We start from the raw sequence: 9,505 nt of genomic DNA, 5'->3' as shown, positions 1-9,505 counted from the left end.
ACTAAAATTTCGTCCTGTTTGGCCGGCATAGAGATTACTGCAGTTGTCAGAAGTAATTTCGTATATTCCCGGATAGGCGAATTCTGAGATTTTGGTCTTGCTTATCAGCACGGAAAGCCAGTTGTTTGGGCGTGGTTTTGAAGACTGCATTTATCTTGTTTGATATTTATCGTAGGTAAGTTGTTCTTTGTTTAATTGAGATTCCTCTAGTTAGATGAATGTCGAAGTGTATTGTGTTATTTTTGGGTTTAGTATGTTTTCTTCATAATTTTGTTATAAGTCAGGGCGAAAATCATTTTTGTGGGCTGTGTAATGGAATATTTCTAGTTTTTTTGTATTGCTGGTTTTTGTAGTGGTAAATCAATTAGTCTATTAATGACTGAATTGAAGTATACACACTTCTGTGGTTTTGGATGACTGGAGTTAGCGTTCGTAATTTTATCTATATTGGTAGGTTTTCTGTAAAATGACAGATGAGTAGTGCTGATAGTAAATTTGATTTTGGGATATAGGTTGTTAAGTGCTTGGTGGATTTCCTGGATGTCTGTATTAGTTACATCAGTTACCATTATGGTGTCATCTACATATCTATAATAGTACATGATTTTGTAGAGTACTGGTAATTGAGAGGTGAAAATTTTTTCTTCCAATATGTTGAGAAAATATCGGCTATTGTGCCAGCTTCCGTGATTTCTATAGCTACTCCATCTACTGGATATTTTGTTATTGAATTCGAAATAATTTTGAGGTAAGGTAAGTTTAGAAGGTATCGCTTCCGTAGGGAGAGCAAAGACAAGAGTAGACTAATTATAGCGCCAAAGAGATATTTTTTCATTCGTTGTTCCAGCGCTTCATAAGCCACTGGAACGGTAAGAACCCAAAAATGTGCTAGAACGCTGAGTAACTGCTTCCATACACTTCACAGTGGCTTTCAGAATACATAAGCAGATGTGGATCACGCTATACACTTATGAGTAACCCATCTACATGGTGAGACAAATAAAAGCATCCAGAACTAGTTAATGCCTTACCGGGATTCCGTTCCGTTAACTTATCGCGAATAATATGACGATTATTGTGACTTGCACAGCTGGCACATTATGATACCAAAATTATTTTAAAAAAATTCATTTTTATTTTTTTCCAAGTAGAACAATTCATTTTTAGTGGGACTTTAGGAAGCAGCTTGGAAAAGGACATCAGCGACATAAAACGTGTGAAACTTGATAAAACAAGATTGTTGTTGTTGTTGTTGTGGTCCTCAGTCCTGAGACTGGTTTGATGCAGCTCTGAATGCACACTAAAGCTGCATGCCCTCGGGAAAAATTACGGCCGTAGTTTTCCCCTTGCTTTCAGCCGTTCGCAGTACCAGCACAGCAAGGCTGTTTTGGTTATGTTACAAGGCCAGATCAGTCAGTCATCCAGACTGTTGCCCCTGCAACTACTGAAAAGGCTGCCGCCCCTCTTCAGGAACCACGCGTTTGTCTGGCCTCTCAAGAGATACCCCTCCGTTGTGGTTGCACCTACGGTACGGTTATCTGTTTCGCTGAGGCATGCAAGCCTCGCCACCAACGGCAAGGTCCAAGGGGGGGGGGGGGGGGGGGGGGGGGAGAAAAGGTCCCGCAATCGTTTCCCCTACTGTAACAAATGTTGGAAAACACGTAAGTCAGGCGCGGTTCATGTTTTTGCCTGTGCGCTGGAAGCTTGTGAGATATTCAAAACCTGTTACAGTTCTCCAAAGAATGTTTACCAGATCAGGAAAGTCTTGCAGAGTTTCTATGCGAGACTTTTTAACAGACAAACATCGTTTACAAACCATTGAAAAACCAATTTTTACAATGTGCAGTACAGATCAGCTGAAACTACACGCCTACTGAGAAAAATGGATAAACAAATACCTTGGTCTCTCAACGTGTGGAGCGCAGCACTGGCGGCTGTTTTACTGATGGTACTCTAATTAGTCACACGTATCTACAGCTCCTAACAGGTATATCTCAGCAATATTGGAAGACATCCGACTGGGCATGAAGCAAACCATGTGGTACCAACATATCGGACGTGCAGTCCACTTATCATACACAGTTACAGACCTTCTTAATAGAATGTTTGGAGCTCTTTGGATCTCTCGTTCGGGAAAATGGCCTGCTTACAGACCAGACTTAACACCTCTATACTTTTTCCTGTGTGAAAAGTTGGGACACTGACGTCTCCCGAAGATATGATACGCTAAATAACACGCGGCTCTACCGTGACAAGTCCAAATGAAATACAACTTGCAGTACTGTTTGTCCGGGATCGATTTACAGCGGGGATCATTGCTCAAGATGAATATGCATAATAAACTGACAAACCACAGCTGTATTATTTGTTTCTTTACTTTGGTACACTGGGGTAGGAGTGTGTGACACCTCTTCTCCCGAATACATGAAATGTTTTCGCAGTTGCGAATTGGACAACCATCAGCCGTATAAATGAATACCGACAATGAAAATTTGTGCCGGACAGAGACGCGAACCCAGATTTCAATCTTTTCGCGAGCAGTCGCCTTCTCATTGGGCTACCTGAGTAAGACTCCCCGCCACATCCAAACTTCCACATGACGTCACGTTTGTGTCTATACCCTGTGCTCGTACATTCATTGCGTACATTCCCGTACAGGGGAGACATTGCACTTGAAACTCCCTCGCCCGGTATCGGCGGATAAATACCATATTGCAGCGCATGTGTTACACTGATGAGCCAAAACATTATGACCAGCTGTTTAACAGCGTGTTGTTCAACTTGTCAAATACAGCGCAACAGAGATTCCGCTTGACATGGATTCTACAAGTCCTTGAGCGGATTTAAGAGGTATGTGGCGTCAGATGACTACTTATATCATGCAAATTACGGGACTGTGGTTTACGGGCACGCAGCTGGCGCCCGATATATGTGTTCCAGTGCGTACAGATCACACACATTTTCTGGTCGAGACATCACCGTGAGTTTACTGTAACGCCCGCCAAACCACTGTAGCACTGGGAATAAACGTAGGATACACAAGAGACAATTCTATACAAAAATACACCCTAAAACTGACAAAAAACAGAGACATATACCAGAAAGCAGGTAGGTACCAGTTACAGTGTAACACTTGTGAAGGCACATACATAGGGCAAACAGGGAGAACATTTGATGTCAGATACAAGGGACACATGAGGTCATGGAAATATGGGATAAGCCACTCCACATTTGCAGAACACCCAAGAGAAAATGACCACAAACCAACCACTAGAGAAGATGACATGAGAATAATTAGAAACAACCATAAAAAACACCTTCTGGTCATGCAAGAAAATTGCCACATGCATGAAACCAAAGCAGAGGGGAAAATCCTGTTGAATGACCAAGCACACATGCCAATCAATTCATTATTTGCACTTGTAGATAAAATAATAGAATAATGTTCGCAAAAAGAATAAATATAATAATACTGTTCAATGTAATAATAATAGAACCCAACGTCTTTACACTCACTCATCCATGACCCCTCCCCAGAATTGTGAAACGAAAAGTCAAAACAGCTGTCACCATAGTTTTCATCCACTCGCTAACAGCTATCATAACCGCCACCCCTCACCCTCCCCGAGAAAAAAAAAAAGACGGCTCTATCCCCTCTCTCTCTCACCCATACGCACACACGCGGTATAAACATCATAAACAGAAGTTGGTAACGAACATATACTTCGTTAGGGTGGCAACACATAGCTAAACATACCAAAAACTATAAACACGTATTGGAGTCGCAATATTTACGCTGTGAAAAGAAGTGTACGACGAAATAGTTGTATCAAGTAACAGAAGAACGACAGTCCACCACAAAAAAGAGCGAGAAACATGGTGAACAGTGTGTGGATGGCGAAAACACAAATATGTGAGTATAGAACAGTGATAAAAGTGGTAGTGCGACCTCAAGACCAGATGTGAGGAAACGCAGATCAGCAAATCGTAAGTAACTACATTTCTACAAGAAATCGCGAAGTGAACTCTATGATAATCAATAACTAAACTGTATCTTTATAGATCCCACTGATGATGCCGTAGAAAAGGAGATGGTGAAACGCGTATGGGATTAATAAAATAACTAGCAGCAGGAAAAGGCAGTTTGATTTGCAAAACAAGTATTCACTGTAGTAAGATTCCGACCTTGCAACAATGACAGTTATCCTGATGAAAGATGTCATTGTCGTAGAGGGAGACTTCAAGCACAGAGCGATGCAGGGGGCCCACAGTAGCGTTCACGTACTTCACTGCTATCTTCATGCCTTCGGTCACCACCACAGATCCCACGGAAGCCTAACTCAGTGTACCCCACTGCATAGTTCTATCCGCACCGGCCTGCATCATCTGTGGCGCGGTGGATGTTTTGTACAGCCATCCGCTTGGATGACGGCGTGTGAGGACCCATCCACCGACCTGGAGCAATAGTCATTCGGGAGGCAACTCGTTTCTACTGATCTTCGGAGAAAACTCGGTGATGCTCTGCCCACTGCAATCATAATTGACGATGTTTTATTTTATTTATTTTGTTTAAATGTCAAGTTCCGTAGGACCAAATTGAGGAGCAAATCTCCAAGGTCATGGAACGTGTCAGTACATGAACTTACAAACATTAAAGGTAATAACAGATAAAAATAAATGTTCATGAACCTGAAAGAAAATCAGTCCACAAGTTTAAGCAAACGCTATCAGCAATACAATGAGAATCATCTTAATTTTTCAAGGAACTCCTCGACAGAATAGAAGGAGTGACCCGTGAGGAAACTCTTCAGTTTCAATTTGAAAGCACGTGGATTACTGCTAAGATTTTTGAATTCGAGTGGCAGCTTATTGAAAATGGATGCAGCAGTATGCTGCACACCTTTTTGCACAAGAGTTAAGGAAGTCCGATCCAAATGGAGGTTTGATTTCTGCCGAGTATTAACCGAGTGAAAGCTGCTTATTGTTGGAAATAAAGTAATATTGGTAACAAGAAACGACATTAAGGAATATACATATTGAGAGGCCAATGTCAAAATACCCAGACTCGTGAAAAGAGGTCGACAAGAAGTTCGTGAACTCACACCACTTATTGCCCGAACCGCCCGTTTCTGAGCCAAAAATATCCTTCTAGAATGGGAAGAGTTACCCCAAAACATAACACAATACGACATAAGTGAATGAAAATAAGCAAAGTAGACTAATTTACGTGTCGAAATAGCACGCACTTTCGATACCGTTCGAATAGTGAAAATGGCAGTATTAAGTCTTTGAACAAGATCCTGAACATGGGCTTTCCACGACAGCTTACTATCTATCCGAACACCTAGGAATTTGAACTGTTCAGTTTCACTGATCATATGCCCATTCTGTGAGATTAAAACGTCCGGTATTGTTGAATGGTGTGTTGGGAACTGTAAAAACTGAGTCTTACTGTGATTTAACGTTAGTTTATTTTCTACAAGCCATGAACTGAGGTCATGTACTTCTCTACTTGAAACCGAGTCAATGTTGCACACACCATCCTTTACTACCAAGCTAGTGTCATCAGCAAACAGAAATATTTTAGTTACCCATAATACTAGAGGGCATATCATTTATATAAATAAGGAACAGGAACGGCCCCAACACTGATCCCTGGGGCATCCCCCACTTGACGGTACCCCACTCAGATCCCACATCACAGCCGTTATCAACATTGTGAATAATGACTTTTTGCTGCCTGTTGCTAAAGTAAGAGGTGAACCAATTATGTGCTACTCCCCTTATTCTGTAATGGTCCAACTTCTGGAGCAATATTTTGTGATCAACACAGTCAAATGCCTTTGTTAAATCAAAAATACTCCAAGCGTTCGAAACTTTTTGTTTAGCCCATCCAGTACCTCACAGAGAAAAGAGAATATAGCGTTTTCAGTTCTCAAACGACTTCTAAAGTCGAACTGTACATTTGATAGCAAATCGTGTGATATAAAATGATCAATTAACCTTACATACACAGCCTTTTCGATAACTTTTACAAACACTGATGGCATAGAAATAGGTCTAAAATTATCTACATTATCCCTTTCTCCCTTTTTATAAAGCGGCTTTACTACTGAGTACTTTAATCGTTCAGGAAACTGACCATTCCTAAAGGAAAAATTACAAATATGGATAAATACAGGGCTAACACGTGCAGCACAGTACTTTAATATTCTACTAGACACTCCATCGTAACCATGAGAGTCCTTAGTCTTCAGTAATTTGATTATTGTCTTAATCTCCCTCTTGTCTGTATCACAGAGAAGTATTTCAGACGTCAATCTCGGAAAGGCATTTGCTGAGAAATTTATGTGATTTCCTGTAGATACTAAATTTTTATTTAATTCACCAGCAATGCTCAGAAAATGGTTGTTAAATACTGTACATATATCTGGTTTATCAGTAACAGAAATATTATAACTGCAAACTGACTTTATATCGTCAACCTTGTGCTGCTGGCCAGACACTTTCTTCACAACTGACCATATGGCTTTAATTTTATCCTGTGAATTAGCTATTCTATTTGCATACCACATACTTTTTTCCCATTCGTCTCTCTTCCTTTTACTCTCTTCCCCTACTGCTTCACGTACCCCCACCACCACCAGGAAGCATTCGAACTCGCGGCGGGCAGCGGTCATAATGTTTTGGCCTATCAGCGTGTTCCGAATTACGATGCAATGTCGTTGGGCCTACACGGGAACACGTAGGGGTCGTGTGATGTGGAGCTCCACGTTCAACGATGGCCTTTCAACGGTGTGCTCCGAAACGCTTGTGCCTCCACCAGCATTGTACTCTGTCGTTAGATCTGCCACAGATCACTTCCTAGCCTAGATAACACAGTGGGGGATCCCCCGACCTGTACGTTTTGTGATGAGACGTGATCGTCCGATACCATACAGCCTACTCGTTGTTTCAACGTTCTTCAACCACTTTCCATAGGTGCTCACGACAATAGTACGCCAACAGTCGACCAGCCTCGCAGTTTCAGAGATTCTCGCTTCCAGCCGCAGTGCCACAACAATGTGCCCTTTGTCGAAATCGCTTCTGTCAGTGGATTTACGCATATGCGGCCCATATCTTCGCTATATAATGACTGCCCGTTCGTCTCTCTTCCTTTTACACTCTTCCCCTACTGCTTCACGTACCCCCACCACCACCAGGAAGCATTCAAACTCGCGGTGGGCAGCGGTCATAATGTTTTGGCCCATCAGCGTGTTCCGAATTACGATGCAATGTTCCTATGGACATGCCTGCACGTCCAACGAACTTCTGAACAACAGAGGCACTGCACTATCGTATTTATCCGCCGCCGCCGGGAAAGCGAATTTCAAGTGCAATGTCTCCCCAGTACGGGAATATACGCAATGAATGTACGGGTACAGGTTGTAGACACATGGCTGACGACGTATGGAAGTTTGAAATTAGATTTATATTAATACCTTCAGCTGCTAACGGGCGTTGATATATATCAACGGGGACAGTTGAAAATGTGTGCCCTGACCGGGACTCTAACCCGGGATCTCCTGCTTTCATGGCAGACGCTCTATCCATCTGAGCCACCAGGGGCGCAGAGTATAGTGCCACTGCAGGGGCTATCTCGCGCAAGCGTCCCGCGAAACTCACATTCTCACCCTATATGTCCACACACTACATTCGTAGTGTCCCACCCCAACACACTCGTTACTCGTGGAAGACATTCATACCAAGTCCCGTAAGTGTTAAGGGAATATGTGAGCATCCGCACAGAAGAAGAAGGTCATGGCCGGTGTTGCCAGAACTATATACTTATACGGATGTGGCGTCTCTTCTTTCGGACATGTCCGAAAGAACAGACACCATATGCATATAAGTATATGGAAGTTTGAGTCGGCCGTGAGTCGTGTTCGGATAGCCTAATTGTAAGGCGAACGCTCGCGAGAAACGGGAAATCCGGACTCGCGTCCCGGTCCGACACAATTTCGCATTGTCGTCATTCCATTATACAGCAAATGGTTGTCCATATCCGCAACTGCGCATACGTTTCATGTATTTCATAAAACTGCAGTCACTTCAGTGCCTATTCCTTTGGACACGCATGCATGTCCAAAGGAACACTGCATCGTAATTGGGAATGACACAGGCACTGCAATATCGAATCCTCTATCGAAGGTGGGACAGCGATTTGCGGCGCTGTTGTCTCGTTACTATTCGAGCATTTTCCACATATGCCATCTGCGTGAACTTCTCTTCCAAGGCTCTTTCCAGTGACATAGGGAAAACATCTTTGTGTCAACTTCACATGTGGAAAATACTTTTTGGTGTGTGCGTGGTGCTTTGCACAATATGGTGATATGCAAATCATATAAGTGCTGCATATATTTTGCAACCTTTCAAAAATACAATCCTGCAACTTCGCAAAAAAATTGCGCGGAGTTTTCGATGGCACCATCATGCCTAGACTATTTCGCTGCAGTGGGAGAATGAAAATGGAAAATGACGATTGTGTAAAGTTCATCTTGTAAATCTTGTGAACAGCCGTCTGATGATGAACTTGTCAGTTCGAAACCGGTTACGGCGCTACTTACTTAAATAAATAGCATCATTAATAGTGGCTGGTTGCTGTCTTCTTCTTCGTACGAATCAATCAACAGTAACTACATAACTCGTTAAAAAAAAGCTATTCCGGTATCATAATTCGGCAACCGTGTGATAAATTTGCTTTCTGAAGCTGTAGGGAGCTTGTTGGGGATTGGAAAGGACTGGCATAAAGTATTCTTTAACCACAATGTATTATCAAAAAAAGAATCAATATCTATACTACATGAAAAAAGACATAACTAGATCGAGTCCTTGAATGGCATGGCAGTTATGTGATTATTAAAAAACAACAAAGGTCGACATAAAAAGGAGGACCAAAATGAAATTATGAAATAATTCAAGTACTCAGCAGTTGCTACCACACTGGTAATTGCCCTGCGGCGTTGCTCGTTAACAAAAGATCGAGAAATGAACTGACTATACTCAGCTACTGCAAAATCGCCTGAAAGCCTAATAAGACGTCTGTTTCTTCGGTAAGCCAAAATAATTTAAAGTTACAGGTAGACGCAGTATAAGCGGTTGACGAAGTTGCAGGTCAAGGGTAATCAAAAAATTATTTTTAGCAACTGTGTAAATGGTTTAAGGCGCTATAGTAAAGGCGTGCCAAAGAGAGGTAAAAATAATTTAAAACTAACAGGCAGTTGCAATGAGAGTATAAACGGACAATTGCAGATCAAGAATATCAACTGATGAAAGCAGTAATTACAGATGGCAGGTACACAAACTTCTAAAGACACAATGAAAAAAAAACTCTGTCAATGAAAAGTCAAAACAAAATGTTAAAACACTACAATTTTACATATAAGGAACTTAAACAATATTTTTTTAAAAAGAAAATATGTAAAGGGTAAATGAATTACCGCTGGCGCACATGCAAAAAGCTTTA

At 41.8% G+C, this 9,505-nt stretch overlaps 1 non-coding gene across 1 annotated transcript; it reads right to left on the bottom strand.

Moving 5' to 3' along the window:
- Nucleotides 1–7,534: 7,534 nt before the first annotated feature.
- On the bottom strand, nucleotides 7,535–7,609 carry Trnas-uga (transfer RNA serine (anticodon UGA)). Its single transcript has one exon. It is a non-coding gene; the product is annotated as a tRNA-Ser (tRNA).
- Between the last annotated feature and the right edge of the window lie 1,896 nt (nucleotides 7,610–9,505).

This window comes from Schistocerca gregaria, chromosome 5 (genome assembly GCF_023897955.1).
Source record: "Schistocerca gregaria isolate iqSchGreg1 chromosome 5, iqSchGreg1.2, whole genome shotgun sequence".
Classification (NCBI taxonomy): Eukaryota; Metazoa; Arthropoda; class Insecta; order Orthoptera; family Acrididae; genus Schistocerca; species Schistocerca gregaria.
The sequence above is the reverse complement of the archived record's forward strand: the minus strand, read 5'-3'. Positions and strand labels throughout refer to the sequence as shown.